The sequence below is a fragment of the Rhinatrema bivittatum genome, chromosome 8 (assembly GCF_901001135.1).
Source record: "Rhinatrema bivittatum chromosome 8, aRhiBiv1.1, whole genome shotgun sequence".
NCBI classification, from domain to species: domain Eukaryota; kingdom Metazoa; phylum Chordata; class Amphibia; order Gymnophiona; family Rhinatrematidae; genus Rhinatrema; species Rhinatrema bivittatum.
In genome coordinates, this window is record NC_042622.1 from 147016622 (window position 1) to 147036388 (window position 19767).

The 19767-nt window shown below is 46.2% G+C and overlaps 1 protein-coding gene across 2 annotated transcripts in view; it reads right to left on the minus strand.

Annotated features, from left to right (window-relative positions):
* ARL2 (ADP ribosylation factor like GTPase 2) overlaps window positions 1–19767 on the minus strand; it is a 46737-nt gene that overhangs the window by 16804 nt on the left and 10166 nt on the right. The window lies entirely within an intron of this gene.

Below are 19767 nucleotides of genomic sequence, written 5' to 3' on the forward strand. Positions count from 1 at the left end.
AAAAAAAGTCTCTGGCCGCCGGGGGAGCTCATTCCGCCCGGCGGCAGAAGAAGAGGAGGCCCACATCCGTTGGGGGAACACATTGCACTCAGCGGAAAAAAAAGGTCTGTGGCCGCCGGGGGAGCTCATTCCGCCCGGCGGCAGAAGAGGCAGAAGCTCACAGCTGCCTAGAGCAGCGATTCTCAATCTCAACCAATGTGTCGCCAGACTTCCTGGTCCCCTGCAGGCCCAGCTACTCCCCCTGCCTGGGCATGAAATGCTGATAGCCCGGGCAGAACACAGCAGGAGGGCTGGAAGATGCACTCACTCAGTGGTACTAGCAGCATGATCTCTTCTTCCCACCCCTGTAGCCCAGAAGAGGAAGTCCTGTGCAGTGGCCGTGCGTGTGGGAAGAAGAGACCAAGTGCATGCAGCATCGGTCCGAAAGAGAAGAGCATCACAGCCCAGACCCAAAAGAGGAGCAATGTGAGCCCCCACAGCCAATGGGACTCCTTTCTCGAGGCTGCAAGGGTTGGAAGAGGAGAAGGCTTCTGCTGCAGCCAGTTCTTCAATGGGGGGGTGGGGGGGGGGGGAAGAGAGTGAATAAGTGAACATGTATGTAAGTGTGTGATTGAAAGCAAAACAGCATGTGTGTGTGTGGCTGAGAGCCTGGTGGGTGAGAAAGAGCATGTATGTCTGTGATTGAGAGCCTGTATGTGTAAGTGAAAGACAGGATGTATGTAAGTGTGAGAAAGAGAGCATGTATGTAAACGAGTGATTGACAGCCTATATAAATGAGAAAAAGTGAGAAATTACTACTTACCTCATAATTTCTTTTTCCTAGCGCCCAGACAGATTCAGGAACAGTGAGTTATGCACCTCTACCAGCAGATGGAGACGGAGCAAACTGATGGCACAGTATATATACTCCTGCAATGACATCAGCCTGCCAGTATTCTCTTCAAAAGCAACTGTGGATAGACTATCAAAAACTTGATTAAAAATAGATAACCATTTCAATATTCAACCATCAGAAAACACTGAACCCAGGCAAAGAATGTATGAACACTAATATAGGTTCTGGATTAACACTTACCAGTAACCCTTGGAACCTGTAGCCACAAAGGAGGACCATAACACAATCATTCAGCAGCCAAGGGAGGGAAGCTGAATCCATCTGTCTGGATTAAAGAAAAGGAATTTATCAAGTAAGTAGTAATTTCTCATTTCCTAGCACCCAGAGAGATGAAATCAGGACCAGTAGGATGTACCCAAGCTACTCCCAAATATGGTGGGAGGCTGCCCAGAGTCCAACCAAAATCACAGGTGCAAAGTCTGTGTCCTCCTGGGCCTGCACCCAGACAATAATACCTGGGAAAAAGTGTGTAAGTAGAACCACGTTGCAGCTTGGCAAATGTCAACAGGAGAAAACAATCTAACTTCCCACCATGACACTGCCTGAGCCCTAGTGGAATGAGCACTAACCTGAGTAGGCAATGGCTTTTCAGCAGCCACATACGCAGCCGTGACTACCTCCTTAATCCAGCGAGCTATTGTAGCCCGCAAAGCCAGCTCACCCTGTTTACCTCCACCATAAAGGACAAACAGATGATCCGTCTTTCGGAAAGCTTTACAAACCTCCGGATACCTCACAACATGTCTCTTGACATCCAAGGGACACAGCAAGTGATATTCCTCTACATCTCTTTCCCTATCCAGGGACGGCAGGGAAATTGACTGATTCAAGTGAAAATCTGAGACCACTTTTGGCAAAAAAGAAGGAACAGTACGCAGTTGTATTGCCCCTGGAGTCACCTAAAGGTGCGGCGCCTGGCAAGACAAGGCCTACAGCTTGGAAATTCAACATCCAGAACATATCGCCACCAGAAACACTATTTTCAAGGTCAGTAACCCCAAAGAAAGGCTACACATCAGTTGAAACATAGGGCCCACCAAGAAATCCAAAACCAGATTAAGACTCCACAAGGGTACCAGTAACCGCAAGGGAGGATGAAGATGTTTCACTGCTCTCAAGAAATGGGCCACATCTGGATGAGCCGGTAAGGATTCACCATTCACCTGACCCCTGAAACAGGCAAGAGCCGCTACCTGTATCTTCAAGGAATTAAGGGCCAGCCCTTTATTCAACCCATTCTGTCAAAATTTCAAAATGAGCAGGATCTTAATTGAATGAGGAAGACCTCCTCGATCTCCACACCAAGCCTCAAACACACCCAAACCCGCACATAGGCTAAGGAAGTGGAGAACTTTTGTGCTTGTAGTAAGGTGGCAATCACATTAGAATATCTATGCTTCAACAAGCGAGCCCTCTCAAGGGCTATACCATAAAACAAAACAGAGTCGGATCTTCACGAAGAACAGGTCCCTGCTGCAACAGATTCCTGCGCGCCAGAAACCAGAGGGGGAAATCTACCAGGAACCTTCACAGATCTGCACACCAAAAGCACCATCCTACTGCAGGTAAAGAAGCTACACCGCCTATCATTTATTGGAAGGGAATATCGGTTGATAATATGTTTTGTTTTCTTCTAAATACTGCTCATTTATGTATTGGGCTCCCTATTTCTTATAATTTATTCAGACCAGGAAGTTAGTATTACAAGTTAAATGATGAAGATGTAAAGGAAGATTTCCTAATCCTGTATCTGATATTCCTGAACTTATGTTCTGTAGATTTTGTGAAACTTAATAAAATAAAAACATAAATAAAAAAAAAAAAAAGAAGCTACACCGCCTGAAGTGAGTCAAGTCTACAGTGCCTCTATCTGCTCCGACACGCTTCACAGGTGAAGTGTGGAAATGTAGAGGATTTATCAATGTTGCATGCACTTCTCTCTGCAACCTAACCATTTCCCCACAGCTTATGCCAAGACCACCTATATTCTTTCGTATCTGGATGGAAGAGCGCTGGCTTGGGCCTCCCCACTGTGGGAGCGCAGAGACCCTATCCTGAATGCTCTTGCCGGGTTTCTTGAACTGTTTAAGTCAGTCTTTGATGACCCTGCCCGGTATTCGACAGCAGGATCAACTTTGGTTCATCTAAAACAAGGTAATAAACCTTTATCAGACTTCGCCATTGAATTCAAGATGTTGGCTTCTGAATTACATTGGGAACCGAGGTGCCTAAAGACCCTATTCTTTGAAGGCCTGAACTCCCTCTTGAAAGATGAGCTGGTCACTTGTGAGATGCCTGAGACCTTAGTGGAACTGATGAACTTGGCAGCAAAGATTGATCGCCGAATTTGCGACAATGTTCAAGAGGTCATGAGTCCCAGAAGACCACTTCAGGGAGAGACTCATGTCAAGTCTGTACCCAGGCCTACACACCCAGAGCCTGTTGCTGGCGAAGAAGAACCAATGCAATTGGGCCGCAGTCATTTGACTTCTAAAGAGAGATGATTTCGAAAGAGGTTGGGACTATGTATGTATTGTGGACAAGCTGGTCATGCTATACAAACATGCCCTATATGTCAGGGAAACTGGCAGACCTAAGACCTGTGGGAGGACTCTTCTTAGGTCTAACTACACCCTCTCCTCCACTCTCTCTTCTAGTATCTTTAATCTGCGGACCTTTGGAATACCAAACCCTTGCCTTAGTGGACTCTGGGGCAGGGGAAATTTCATTTTGAAACATATAATGGAACATTTGCGGATCCCTATCACTACTATGACGCCTCCATTACTTTTGTCCTCTATTCATGGAGAGCCCTTACCGGGTGAAGTAACCCTGCTTACAGAACCAGTGAGCTTATGTACTGGTGCTCTTCATACTGAGACTATTTCCTTCTTTGTGCTAGAGAAGGCCATGCACCCTTTGGTACTTGGGCTACCGTGGCTGCAGAAACACATGCCACAATTCAACTGGGCCACTTTGGAGCTTTCACGTTGGGGTCCAGATTGTCATAGCAAATGCTTGATGGAAATCTCTCCTATACCACGTATGCCAATTACCCCGTTGTTGCCTGGGTTGCCGCCTCAATACGCATCTTACTAAGATGTATTCTCAAAAGAAGCCGCTGATGTATCGCCTCCACACAGATCATACGACTGCGCAATTAACTTGAAGCCAAATACGGAGCCACCCAAAGGAAGAGTCTACCCCCTCTCTGTGATGGAGAATAAAGCAATGTCAGAGTACATCCAGGAGAATCTCCAGAAAGGTTTCATAAGAGCTTCTAGGTTTCCTGCCGGAGCAGGATTTTTCTTCATGGGAAAGAAGGACGGAACATTACGTCCATGCACTGACTATAAGGTCTGAATGAGATCACTATCTCGGAGCTATTAGACAGGTTACAGGGAGCCAAGATATTTTCCAAGATTGACCTTAAAGGAGCCTATAATTTAGTTCGCATCCGCTCTGGTGATGAATGGAAGACCGCTTTTAATACCCAGGATGGGCACTTTGAATACCTGGTGATGCCCTTCGGCTTGTGCAATGCCCCGGCTGTCTTCCAAAACATGATGAACGATATTCTGCGTGATTTACTCTACCAGTGTGTCGTTGTCTACTTAGACGACATCTTGATATTTTCTCAGGACCTGCAATCCCATCAAGAAGATTTCAAAAGAGTTCTGCAGAGACTTCGCGAGAATCGCTTGTACACCAAATTAACTAAATGCAAATTTAATAAGGAATCAGTACCCTTCCTAGGGTTCATTGTCTCAAACCAAGGTTTCCAAATGGACCCTCAGAAGCTTGAAAGTATCCAAAAATGGCCACAACCCACTGGCCTAAAAGCTCTAAGATGGTTTTGGGGATTTACCAATTACTACAGGACCTTTATTAAGAATTACTCTTCACTGACTGTTCCATTAACATCCACGACTAAGATGGGAGTCAACGTTGCCACTTGGTCTAGAGAAGCTGTGACAGCATTCCAGAAGATTAAAAACGCCTTTTCAAGCAAACCATGCCTCCGCCATCCAGATCCTACACGACCTTTCATTGTGGAAGTTGATGCCTCTGATGTAGGTTTAGGGGCCGTGCTAAGCCAGACCAGTGATTCAAAGATCTTGCACCCCCTGTTCATTCTTTTCCCGACGCTTCTCGCCAGCGGAGAAGAATTATGGCATTGGGGATAAAGAACTGTTGGCAATAAAAATCGCATTTGAAGAATGGCGCCCCTGACTTCAAGGTGCACAACATCAGATCACTGTTTACACTGATCACAAAAATCTGGAGTACCTCCGTCACACCCAACGCCTTAACCATAGACAGGCAAGGTGGTCCCAGATTTGATTTTCTGCTGAAATATCGCCCTGGTGACAAGAATGTCAGAGCAGATACATTATCTTGCTCTTTTCACTCAGAGGACGTACCTGATGAAACCCAGCATATTATTGACCCGAAGAGAGTGATTCTCGCAGCTACACATCCGGTACCCCCAGGCAAGACCACTATACCCCGCAATTAAAGGAAGAAATTGCTAACATGGGCTCACGATTCAAGATTGGCCGGACACCCTGGTCAACTGAGAACACTGGCTAAGCTACAGAAGTACTATTGGTGGCCCACCATGAAAGAAGACACTCTTGCGTACGTAGCCTCTTGTTCCAACTGTGCCAGACAGAAACCTCCGCCCGGACATCCTTGGGGCCTGCTTCAACCCTTGCCAGCACCGGATGAGCCCTGGACCCACATTGCAACAGACTTTGTGGTAGACCTACCACTTTCCGGAGGTAACAATACCATTTGGGTGACAGTGGATTGATTTTCGAAGATGGCTCACTTCGTGGCTCACCCTGGCTTGCCAACAGCCATGGAACTTGCTAAATTATTCATTAGTCACATCTTTTGCCTACACAGCATGCCTAAACACATTGTTTCTGACAGAGGAGCTCAATTTACAGCAAAGTTCTGGAAAGCCTTGTATAAGAAATTCGACATCACACTTGACTTCACCTCTGCGTATCATCCTCAGTCGAATGGCCAAACAGAATGAATAGAACGCTCAAGCAGTTCCTCCACACCTATGTTGGTTCATGACAGAATGACTGGGCTGAATTTGCCATCAATTCCCATCCAGCGTCATCTACTAGATCTACACCATTTGAAGTGGTCTACGGACGACAACCTTTACCACTTCCACTTACTGTGTTGTCCCCGGCAGCTCAATCTACTGCCAAAGATATACAGCAGCTCTGGAGAGAGACTAAAGTGATGCTCCAAAAGGCCGGACAAAGACCAAAGAAAGGCTATGACGCTCAGCGAAGTAAGGCTCCTGAATTTCAGCCTGGTGATAAGTTTGGCTGTCTACCAAATGTCTGAGACTTAAGCTTCCATCTGCTCGATTTGCTTCACGCTTTGTCAGACCCTTTCCCATTCTTCGACGGTTGGGCTCTCTCACCTATAGTTTGAAACTTCCTCCAGCTATGAAGATCCATAATGCGTTCCATGTTTCGCTGCTGAAACTGCTTGTCCTGAGCAAGTTCTCCACCAAGACACCTGAACCTACTCCTGTTGATGCAGAAGACGACATCGAGTGTTAAGATTACTTACCTGGTAATCTCCTTTTCCTTAGTGTATGCAGATGGACTCAAAACAAATGGGTATAGTGTGCTCGTGCTAGCAGTTGGAGACGGATCTGACGTCAGCACGGGTACATATACCCCCACAGGAAGTGAAGCAACTCAGTAATCTTCCTTGCAAAAGCTGTTATAGCCCTATGTGTACTGACCGATCGATTAATCAACAGGATTACCCTGACCAATTGATGGTAGCTGGAGACCGCCAGTGTTCTCAACCGGAAGGCGTCGACACCCGGCAGGGTGGAAGCCCTATTATAAGCAAAACATGGCTTACCGTGAGTCAGCGAATCCCCATGTATACCGGCAGCCGGGCGGGATGCTGAGTCCATCTGCATACACTAAGGAAAAGGAGATTACCAGGTAAGTTATCTTAACATTTCCTAGCGTGTAGCAGATGGACTCAAAACAAATGGGATGTACAAAAGCTACTCCCGGACTGGGCGGGAGGCTGCCAGAGGACCGTTTAGGATTGCCCTCGCAAATGCTGTGTCCTCCCTGGCCTGAACGTCCAGACGGTAGAATCTGGAGAAGGTATGGAGAGAGGACCACGTCGCCGCTTTGCATATCTCTGCAGGCGACAGCAGCTTAGCTTCTGCCCAAGAGGCTGATTGTGCTCTGGTAGAATGAGCCTTGACCTGTAGAGGTGGTGGTTTGACTGCGTAGGCTGCCTTGATAACTTCTTTAATCCAGCGGGCGATGGTCGGCTGTGAGGCCGCTTCCCCTTGCTTCTTCCCGCTGTGCAGGACGAACAGGTGGTCCGTCTTTCGTACTGCTTCTGACATGTCCAGATATCTGGACAGTAGTCTGCCGATGTCGAGATGACGTAGTATTCGACCTTCTTCAGATTTCTTCAAACCTTCCGTGGTAGGCAAGGATATGGTTTGGTTGAGGTGAAAGTGGGAGACCACTTTGGGTAGAAAGGAAGGAACTGTACGAAGATGGATAGCCTCTGGAGTGATTCTAAGAAATGGATCACGACAGGACAGTGCCTGTAGCTCCGAGATGCGGCGTGCTGAACACACAGCCAGCAAGAACACCATCTTCAAGGTTAACAAACGGAGAGACAGGCCTCGAAGGGGCCTGAAGGCTGATCCCGCTAGAAATTCCAATACCAGGTTAAGGTTCCACAGGGGCACTGGCCACTTCAGTGGCGGGCGAATGTGTTTAACTCCTTTCAGAAAGCGTGAAACGTCTGGGTGCTGGGCAATGGATTTGCCGTCACATCTGGGACCGTAGCAAGACAGCGCTGCTACCTGTACCTTGATGGAGCTGAGGGAGAGACCCTTCTGAAGACCATCTTGTAGGAAGTCCACACTTCCTCGGAGACCAAATAAAGATGTACGCCTTACCTTGTCTTCGGCGCTTCCTGGCTGCGACCCGGGCGGTCTCTGGCTGCGGGGGGAGAGGGGAATACCTTCACCGCCGCGCTTAAGGAAGTGCACCCACTGCCTCTGGGCTGCGCCCGAACCGCTCGGGGGCCAAGTCCACGCCAGGACCGAGGCTGCCTCTAGGCCACGCCCAAACCGCTCGGGGGCCAAGCCGCGCCCGAGCCCTTCTCACTCAGGGGCTGGGTCCCTGCCGCGAACCAACCACCGGACCGAGGCTCCTACCTCCGAGGGAGCACGGAAGTCAGCTCGGGAAACTCAACTGGGTGAGTGACCGCCTGGTATCACCACAGGAGTGCGGGGCTTGTTGCAGTAGAGTTCTTGTAAGAATTTAGTCGATAGAATTTGGAAAACACGCTCAGCGAGCGTGGGTAGCTCCAAACTGCTTTGGAGACGGAAATTACTGAGTTGCTTCACTTCCTGTGGGGGTATATGTACCCGTGCTGACGTCAGATCCGTCTCCAACTGCTAGCACGAGCACACTATACCCATTTGTTTTGAGTCCATCTGCTACACGCTAGGAAATATAAGGTTGATGCCATCCTTGATGTAAGTGTTATGGTTAACCAGTGTTTGGTGGATTCTTGGGTACTGTGGCAGATGATCACGCCCACGGGGAGGGGCCCCGTGGGGAGCCACAGTACTGGGCTAGACTCAGGATGCACAAACACAGAATTAGATCTTTTATTGTACAGATTGATGTATACCACCAGAGGTGGCAGTAGTGAGTTAGTCTGGATGTAGCAGTCTCTGGACCCTCGGCAGAGGGGACCCTTCTCATCCTGTTGGTATAGGGGAATTCCGGTGTAGGTTTCCCAGCAAGGCAGACAGAGTTGATTACAGAGATGAGACAGAGTTAGATTACTCACAAGATGGTAGCTGTAGGTATGCGATTCCACCAGGCTGAAGTAGATGGTACTGGCACCGAGGCAGGGAGAGTAGGCCCTCAAGGAGTGAGTACCTGATCCCTGTAAAGCACCTGAAATAAAGCAGAGGGCCCCCAAGGAGCGCGTACCCAGGTTAGTCAATACCCTGAAGGGCAGAGAGAGCTTCCAGCGACAGCAAGGAAGCGGCAGAGTAGCTTAGATCGGACGAATCCAAGTCTGAATCCAGTCCTTGCTAACTCGATTAGCTACCACGTAAGGGCAGGCTAAATACCCGGATGGCGTGACATCACTTGAGGGGGACGCCCCCGAGGTTCGCGCCATAGCTGGAATAAAGATGAGGGTAGCGCACGCACACCCTAGTAGGTCCTTGGGAGGAGTATGGCGGGAGGCAGCACCATAGCCGTTCCGGGGACGCCGGAGAGGGCGGCTTTCAGACGTGGTGGTAGCCATTTTCCCAAGGTAAGCGGGAGGAGCCGTGAACAAGGTGAGGCGAAGCCTTCTAGGACCCTCGGACGCAACAGTACCCCCCTTCAAAGGGCACCCTCCAGGCTTCCTACCTGGTCTTGGTTTCTGAAGATGCATTCTGTGGAATTGTTGAAGCAACTCTTTATCCACGATATTAGCCATAGGTTCCCAAGAGTTTTCTTCAGGTCCATAACCCACCCATGACAGGAGGTATTCCCATACTCTGCCTCTCTTTCTTACGTCAAGGATTGAGTCTACCTTGTATTCGATGTCTTCTTCTCCATCTATTGGTGTAGGTTCAGGTGTCTTGGTGGAGAACTCACTAAGGATCAATGGCTTCAATAGGGAGAGGTGGAACGCATTATGAATCTTCAATGCTGGTGGTAGCTTCAGAATATAAGTGAGATTGCCTAATCGTCTGAGAATGGGAAAAGGTCCAACGAAGCGTGGAGCAAAGCGAGTTGAAGGTAGCTTAAGTCTTAAGTGCTTTGTGGATAGCCAGACTTTGTCACCAGGCTGGAAATCTGTAACCTTGCAGTCTTTATTCACGTCATGGCGGGAACCTTGGGGGCGTCCCCTCCGAGTGACGTCAGCACATCCTGGTATTTATTTATTTATTTACAGTTCTTATATACCGCACAATGGGTAGGGAACTATCCGTCTAGGCGGTTTACATATTAGTACATACACAAGTAATATTACACTAAAATTACATTAACAAACAAATCAAAAAATAAAATCATGTACAAACACATTAAAAGCATAAAATAAGCATAAAATACCAGGGACATGTAATGTAGTAGGCCTTACCTGCCCTTCATTTGCTAACAAACTGAGGATTGGATTTGCTCCGGTCTAAGCTGCTCTGCCGTTTCCCAGCAGCCGCCGGAAGCTCTCTCTCTGCCCTTCGGGGTAATTCATCTCTAACCTGGGTACCCGCTCTTCGGGGGCCCATCTTCTCTCTTTCAGGTATCTATCTGGGAAAACCGGGTACTCGCTCCTCGAGGGCCTGCGCTCCCTACACTGGTGCCTGCAACTGCTTCGTTTCTGCCTGCCAGGATCTCCATCAATACAGCTAACTACTCAGTGAGTACTAATTCTCTCAGTCTGTTCCATCATCAGCTTCAGCGCTTCGAGTCTACATCCGGGTCCTGCCTTTGCTACCCTGCGCTGCCTTTCATCTACTCAAGAGTGGGACTGGTCTCCTCTGCCGAGGACCCCTGGACTGCTTCTACTGGGTTGCCTATTGTCCACCCCGGGCAGTACTATCAAGCTGTATAATAAATACAAATTCTCTTTGCGTGTATAGAGTCTAGCCTAGTACTGCGGTTCCTCACGGGGCTCCTCCCCATGGGAGTGGCCATCTCCGCAGTACCCAAGAATCTACTTCAACACCTCAAAATGCTAACATATATATACTATGATGTCAGTTTGCTCCGTCTCTAGCTGTTGGTAGAGGTGCATGACCCACTGGGCCTGATTCCATCTGTCTGGGTGCTAGGAAACATGTATGTGTGTGTGATTGAGAGCCTATGAAGTGAGAGAGAGAGCGCGAGCCATGTGTATGTGTGTTACTGAGAACCTGTACGAGAGAAAGGAGAAAGTTTAAAGCAAACTCTCCCCTCCCCTCCTGTTAATTCACTTCTCAGGATACCTGGAAATCCAATGTTCCCAGGTATGGAGAGCACAGCATTTTTTTTCCTTATTTTGAATTATTGGGTCTGTGTGTCTGCTGTTTTATTGGTGTCTGGACAATTTTTTATATGAGTTTTTAATTATTGGATATGCCATTCATCAGCTGTTTTGAAATATTCTGTTCTTTATATTAGTAGGTTTTACTGCAGTTGATTTTATATTTCTTGATTTGTTTTATGAGAACTGGTGGATGTTTCTCTTTTTCCTTTGTTGCACTGCATACAGAGTTTCTGGCTTGTTGCGGTTTCCAGTTCAGTTTTTGTCTGCATGTTTCTATTTATGCTTTATGATCTCTTTATTCTGTTAGGTGAGGTTCTGCACATTTGACTGGGCTGAGGTATTCTGCTGGCATGCAGTTTCTGTGAAGGGCTAGCAGCCTGGCTTGTTCTGTTTTCCTAATAGGAGTATTGGTGTTTTAAGACCTAGTGTAATATTTTCAGTATTGCCTTTTCTTAGGTAAGGTGGTTACTGTTTTGAGTGCTGGACGTTAGTGCTGTTTTGGTATGGGAGGTTTACTATTTATGTAATTTCTACTTAGAGAGAGCACTTATCTTTCCCTTGTGTCATTCTTAACAATGAAAGTAATATTGGGCCTTTTTTTTTTTTTTTAATATATCTGCCATGGATTGTAATGAGCGGTGTGTCACACACGTGAGCGTTGTCCGTCAGGTGTGTCACGATGGGAAAACGGTTGAGAACACTGGCCTAGCGTGCCACCGGTCTGGGGGCGGTGACAGCAAGGTTTCTCCTTCCTGCCCACGCAGCATGGAAAAGGAAGTGGTGGGTCTGCACGTGTGGGAAGGAGAAGTCAATCAATCACGGCTAGAGGAAAGAACAGAGTGTCCTCAGCACCATGGCAGAAAGAGGAAGCATCAGCCCTGGGCCCGCACAATGTTGGAGCACAAGAAGAGCAACAGTGCGCCGCTCCCCCCCCCCCCCGTAAACAGTGCGGCATCAGCCCTAGCGGCCTCAAGATGGAAGTGAATGTGTCCTGATGGGGAGGAAGGAGGAGCTGAGCATATCTGTGTGTGTGACTGTAAGAGCATGTCTGTCTGTGTGCGAGAGCATATCTGTCTGTGTGTTTGTGAAAGCATATTCTGTGATTCAGCATGTGTGTATATATGAGAGAGGGGAGAAAGACTGAGCAACAACCCCTCTCCTCTCCCCTGCTAATCCACAACAATCTCAGGGATTTTATCTTTTTTTTTTTTTAAGTATTGGATGGTGTGTGTCTCTGCTGTTTTGAAATATTTTATTGTTCTTATATGAGTTTTATATTATTGGATGCTACTCTTGTCAGCTGTTTTGAAATATTCTTTTTATTACTATGGTTTTACTTCTATTGATGATTTATATTTCCTGATTTTATTGTTTGATGTTTTATTAGGAATAGTAATGTTTCTGTTTTTCTATTGTTGCACTATGTACATAGTCTGGCCTGTTATGATTTTCAGTTCAGTTTTTGTCTGCACGTTTGTATTACTACTTTATGGTCACTTTATTCTGTATTTGGTGAGGGTCTGTCTGTTTCTGCATGTGACTGAGGTTAAGTATTCTGCTAATACGTCATTTCTACTTAGGGATTTATAGAAGCTTGGTTTGTTCCATTTTCCTAATAGGTGGTGTCTTAGGGCCTTGTATAATGTTTGCAGACTCATCTTTGTGCAAAGAAACTGCGGAATATAAGATTTTAATAAATAAATAAAAATTGGCCTCCAGGCGCTGGAGACCCTCACTACACCTCTGTGAGCAACTTATACAGGGGCAATATAGTTTTATGGTTCATAGTTTATTGGTTTTCTATACCATCACATTGGCAAGGCCTTCACAGCAGTGTACAATTGTATTGACAGAGAAAATACATTAAATTATTAAAAGAGATAACAGCTAACATTAATAAAAAGGAAGATGCACAGAAAAACACCTTATTTCTTATGATCATTCCTTTCCCTATGCACCCTAGCATTTTTCTGGCTTTTGCTGTCACCTTATCAACCTGTTTGGCCATCTTCAGATCAGATACGATCACCCCCAGCTTTTCGTTCTTGTTTTGTGCTTAGAATTTCACCCTTTAGCCTGTACCACTACCTTGAGTTTTTGCAGCCTACATGTATGACTTACATTTTTTAGCATTAAATCTGAGTTATCAAACTCTAGACAATACCTCAAGTTTTGCTAGAACCTGCCTGTTTTCCACACTTTCCTAGGTGTCTATCCTATTGCAGATTTTAGTATCATCAGGATCAAAAGTAGAAAAAAACAAGCCTCATGAGTTGCCCTGCCTGCTAATAACCAACAAACAACTTGACGAGATAACCTATGGCTATCTCTGGTATCATATTTATTATTATTTATTTACGGGTTTTTTATATACCGGGGCACGTAAGTAACATCACCTCGGTTTACATTCAAACATTAATTCAGCATATTGCTTTACATTATAACATTAAAAACTGAAAGAATACATATGTTGTGGTATACACCACTAAACAGGCTATGTAATCCACTCAAATATAATCATATACCATCATCGAATAATTCACTTATGCAAGTCATGTATATTATTTTTTTATTTTTCTTTTGCATGTAAAATAATCCAAGTACACTTTTTTTTTTCATTTATTTCATCCTTCATTACCCACAAATCTAAATGAAAAGATCAATGCAGATATATCTAATGCTCTCCCTCAATCCAACTCTCTGGTCACCCAAAGATTCGTTTGACAAGACCTACCTCTTGTAAACTATGCTTCCTCAGATTTTATAATCCATTGGATTACAGAAACTGTTTTAGCAGTGATTCCACTAATTTGCTCACCACAGATGTTAGACTAAATGGCTTCTAGTTCCCAGCCTTCTCCAACTTTTATGACTAGGAACCACATTCGCCCATTTCTAGTCCTCTGGAACTACTCCTGACCCTAAAGCAGCATTGAAAAGGACAGACAATGGAGCTACCAGAACTTCTTTATTTTCACTAAAAACCCTCAGATATATCCCTTCCAACCCTATTGCTTTATCTAAGTTTAGTTAGCTCATCACGAACACGTTTTTCTGAAAATTGTTTGAGGTTTACCTTATTTCCACTTTTTTTTGTGGTACCTTCCTCAGAAAAATCTGTTAAGCAATTCTACTTTTTCCTCATCCGCCTCTACATATTCCTTTCCTTTCTCAGGAAAGTCTCATGCCACTTTTGCACCTCCTGTCACTAATATATCTAAAGCCTTCCCACTATTTTTTCATCCATTTTCATCTTTGCTCTCCTAAATACTTTCCCAACTTCTCTTAGCTTTTCCAGATATTGTCGCTTGTCTCTCTCCTTCTGCGATCTTTAGTTTATGAAAGCTAACTTTTTTACACTTATTTCTTCAGCAAAACTGTAGCGACTTTTTCCTCTTATTTTTGTTTACTTTTCTAATAAAAAGGTTAGTTGCCTTTATAATATCTGCTTTTAGTTTTGGCCACTGCTCTTCTACTTCCCCTAGTTTTTCCCATCCAGCTGACTCCTTGAGGTAGTCCCAAATTTTAACAAAAACTTAGTATTCCTACAATTTAGAATCCTAACCTTAGAACGAATTGAAAAATTATTACGTAACTTATAATTTCCTTTTCTCTAATGAAGATGTATAACCCACTGGTTGTGGATTAACCTATCTCTACCAGAAGATGGCAACAGAGCAAAGCTGACATCACAGTATAGATACCGCTGCTCCAACATCAGCCCACCAGTATTCTCTGCAAAAACCAACAATACTTGATTATAATCATTAACAGACAACCACACAAGCAATCAGCAACAGGAAACACTGAGCTCTGCCAAAGAGTGTAACATCACTAACATAGGGACTGAAACTGACACTTACCAGTTATCCCCAGAACGCAGCCACTCAGGACGACAATGGAGCCACAAACAGGCAGCCAAGGGTGGGAAGGTAGATTAACTTGTCTGTCTTAATTAGAGAAAAATAAATGATCAGATATGTAGTAATTTCTCAGCATTCAGACAGGTTACTCCATGATCAGTGGGATGTACCCAAGCTACTCCCGAAAAGGGTGGGAGGCTGCCCGCGGTCCAACCAACACCGCACAAGCAAAGGATGCATCCTCCCAGGCCTGCACATCCAGATGGTAATACCTAGGGAATATGTGTGTAAGGAGGACCACGTCACCGCTCGGCAAATTTTGATGGGAGACAACAATCGAAGCTCCACCATGACGCTGCCTGAGCCCTAGTCTGCTTAGGTAACGGCTGCTCAGCATCCACATACGCAGAGCAGTGATAACTTCCTTAATCCAGCGGGCTATTGTAGCCCATGATGCCAGTTCCCCCTGTTTACTCCCACCGTGGAGCACAAACAGCTGGTCGGTCTTCCTAAGGTCTAAAAACCTCCAAATACCTCAAGAGATGTCACTTGACATCCAAGGTCCGCAACAGACAATATTCCTCCACATCTCTTTCCCCAGTGTCGGCAGGGAAATAATTGATTCAAGTAAAAGTCCAAAACCACTTTTGGTAAAAGACGGAACAGTTTGCAACTGGACAACCCACAGAATCACTCGCAGGAACAATTCCAGGCAAGGAAGAGCTTGAGGTTTGGAAACTTTGCATAGAACAAATAGCCACCAGAAAAAACATCTTCAAGGTAAGCAACCTCAAGGAGAGGGGACGCAGTGGCTGAAAGGTGGGACCTGCCAGAAAATCCAGATTAAGGCTCCACAAGGGTGCCGGCAACTGCAAGGGAGTACGAATATGCTTCATCCCCTTCAAGAACCGTGACACATCCAGATAGGCCGACAAGGGTCCACCATTCACCTGACCCCGGCAACAGGCAATAGCCGCCACCTGTACCTTCAAGGAATTAAGGGCCAAGCCCTTAATCAACCCATCCTGAAAAAAGTCCAAAATCAGTGGGATCTTAACCGAATGAGGATGAACCCCTCTCGTTCCTCTAACCAAGCCTCAAACATATGCCAAACCCAAACATAGGCTAAGGAGGTTGAGAACTTCCAAGCTCGAAGCAAGATGGTAATCACAGCAGTGGAATATTCTTACTTCAGCAACAGAGCCCTTTCAAGGGCCATACCACAAGACAAAATTGAATTGGATCCTCATGAAGAATGGGCCCTTGTTGCAACAGATCTCTTTGAAGTGGAAACTGGAGAGGAGAGACAAGAGTCTCCGGAGATCTCCCAATCAGGAGCCACCAGAAGCACCATCTCCATGTGTCTCTTTACCCTCTGAACCATCCTGCCCAACAAGGGCCACGGGGGTAGGGGGGGGGGAGGGGCGAGGGGGGAGAAAGGCTTGCCCTTCAGCCACCCCTGCACTAGAGCATCAATGCCCAGAGACTTTGGATCTCGCCTAAGACTGAAGAAATGAGTAACCTTTGCATTGCGAGACATCACTAGCAAGTCTAGATACAATAGGCTCCAGCAGCCCATTATGAGCTGGAATACTTCGTCCGACAATTCCCATTCTCCTGCATCCAGTCTATCTGCTGAGAAAATTGACTCTCATGTTGGCTTTTCCCCGCAATGTGGGAGGCAGAGATCTCCTGGAAACGTACCTCCACCCATACCATGAGCTGGTCTATTTCCTGTGACATGTTGACTCTTAGTGCCTCCCTGGTGACTGATACAAGCCACTGTTGCATTGTCTTACATCTCTCGGGCCGCTTGACCCTGTAAGCAGTCAGCAAACCGCAAGCATGCCAACCGAATGGCATGTGCTTCCAGACAATTGATGCTCCAGAGTGACTCCTCTGACTCTATCGCCCCTGTGCCATCAACTCCTGACAGTGAGCCCCCTAAGCCTGGGCTTCCGTCTGTCGTGAGCACCAGCCAGTCCGGAGCTTACAAGGAATCTCCCTTCCTTAGATGGTCTGCCAGCAACCACCTTCTCAGGTGGATGCCGATTTCCACGGTAACTGAAGCCGTTTCGAGCAGTCCTGAGACTGTGGACTCCACCGAGCAAGCAGTCTGTGCTGAAGAGGAAGCATATGCGCCCTTGCCATGGAACCACTTCTAGGGTGGACGCCAAAAAACCAAGCACCTGCAGGTAAGCTCATACCGTCGGGCAAACTGCTTCTATTAATAGTCACACCTGAGCCATCAATTTCTGAAAGCGGATCTCTGGCAGAAAAACCCTGCCTTGCTTCATGTCGAAACAAACACCAAGATACCCCAGCATCTGGGACGGCTGTAAATTGTTCTTGACCAACCTAGCTCTTGCAGCAAGGAGACCACCTTGCACGAGGCTTGAAGACTCTCTTCCAAGCTTTTGGCCTGAATTAGTCAGTCTAGGTATGGATGGACCAGAATACCACAATTTCTCAACGCTGCTGGTTCCACCACCATGACCTTGGAAAAGGTTCTCAGCGCAGTGGTTAAATCGAAAGGGAGCGCTCAAAACTAATAATATCGTTCCAAAATGGCAAACCACAGAAACCGTTGATGCTCCAGACAAATGGGAATGTGTAGATATGCCTCTGACAAATCCAGATTTAAGAAACTCCCAACTGTACTGCCATTATCACCAAGCGTACTGTTTCCATGCGGAAACAAATCATTTGCAAATGACTGACTCCCTTCAAGTCCAGGATGGGTCAAAAAGAGCTCTCCTTCTTGGGCACAACAAAATAAATAGAATTAAACGGCCCGTATTTTCTTGTAATTTAGGTACTAGATTCACAGCTCGCAAGGTCAGGAGCCTCAACATAGTCTCCACTGCCTGCCTCTTTTGCGGGGAGCTGCAGGGAGACTTCAAGAAGACATCCCAAGAAATTCTAGAGCATAGCCATCCCTTATTACCTCCACAACCCAGTGGTCTGACGTTATCCTGACCCACCTTCAATAAAACAGATAGAGGACCCCTATCTCCTGCTCCTAGAGGTGGGATGGTACACCTTCATGGGGGGAGGGGTGGGTGTAAGGAGGCACCCCTACACGAACCTGCGCCCAGTCTGGGCCAAAAGGACCAAGAGCTACCCAAAGGTCTAAGCACTCTGCAAAGTCACTCCTCTGTAGAGTTGAAAACATCTGAAATCCCTAGTATGGCCTCTCGCACCGAACGAGCAAGGCGCCTGCTTCTTATCTTCTGGCAACCAAGAAATCTGGACTCACCCTACTTATCGGCCATTTTTTCCAACTCACTCCCAAATAAGAGTGATCCTTTAAAAGGCAATTTTGTAAGATTAAAAACTTTGAAATTGCATCAGCCGACCAATTCTGCAGCCACAGCCAACGACTGGCCACTATCACCGAAGCCACCCCTCTGGCAAAAGTACAGACCAGGTCGCAGCCTGCATCCATCAAAAAGGTGGCTGCCGGTTCCATCACTGCCCTGGAACTCAAATCAGTCTCATCGACCTCCTGAGATAGAAGCAAGCAAGCGCGAGCCACCAGGAAGCAGCTATTTGCAAATTCATTGTCACTGATTCAAAGGCCTGCTTAAGGATAGCCTTAATTCTCCTATCCTGAGCATCCTTCAATGCCGCTCTTCCTTCTACTGGAATGGTCGTCCACTTGGTGAGGGAACACACCAGCGCATCCTACTTTTGGAAAACACAACTGCTCTCTCACCACCGAATCCAGGGGGTACAGACCTTTCAAAGCTCATTCCCCTTTAAAATTAGCTTCCGGAGTGCCCCATTCAAGATCAATCATATATTGAATACCATTCATAATGGGGAAGAAACATGATGCTTTAAGGAAAGTATCCAAAATAGGATTTTTCTTTGGCTCAGACATGAGATCAGTACCTGGTACACCCAGCATCTTCAGTGTCTTGAAAGATTAGCACCGGCAATTCATCTTTATGAAAGAAGCACAACATTCTATAAAGGTTCCAACCCTGGAGGAATTTCCCTATCCTCCAGGGAGTAAGGATCGCCTTCCTCATCCATGCCATCTGGGTCCCCATCAGTCTGACCCACAACAGCTCGAGACGCCTTCAGATGTAACCTGTAATCCTGAACTTTCAGGTTTGTACAGCTCTGCTGAATGTGCCTGTAAAAAGGACTGCAGCCCCTGAAAAAACTCCTAGAGAAGGCAGAAAAGTCCATACCAAAACCAGAAGTCATCGGTCTGGCACCCAGTCAGTTGCCCTCCCCTGCTGACTAACCAGTTTGGGGAGACTCAAAACCAGGCAAAACTTTTGACAGGTCTCCCTCCGGTTCCCTTCCTGCAACCTGTTGGGAAGGGCCGGGCTCAGCAAAATCAGTAGGAGACAACGTGCCCTGAGCCTCCAAGCAGCACTAACAAAGATTAGAGGGAACCCCCGGATGCAATACCAAACTATGGCAAACCATACAAATCGCAAGGTTTTAGGCTTCTTTGCTACCGACACCACGCTCAACAATAAAATTGTGCAACTAACTGCACGCCTGTCCCCGGCAAGCCCAGACAAGACGCATACACACACATGCACACTTATTTAAGCGTTTTATATACTGTCATTCCAAAAGAAAATCACAACAGTTTACATTATCAGCATTCATATTTTTGATCAATAATCACATATTATGTGGCAACATTCACAGTCTAGATTATCATAACAAAAACATTCTAGTTCATATTCATACATGTTCTAGGACATCGCAATAGCATCTATATAATCTAGTTCATATTTATATATTTTTATTTTTTTTGGTCGACAAATCTCAACTCTGCTTCTGTTAACATTACACATTACATCAATTGTTACTTGCTCGCTCCACTGCTTTTGTCTCTGGTACTGACGATGGAAATATGAGCATATTGGTATTTTACGTTAAATTGTTTGCATTTCTAAAGAGCCACTTTTCAGT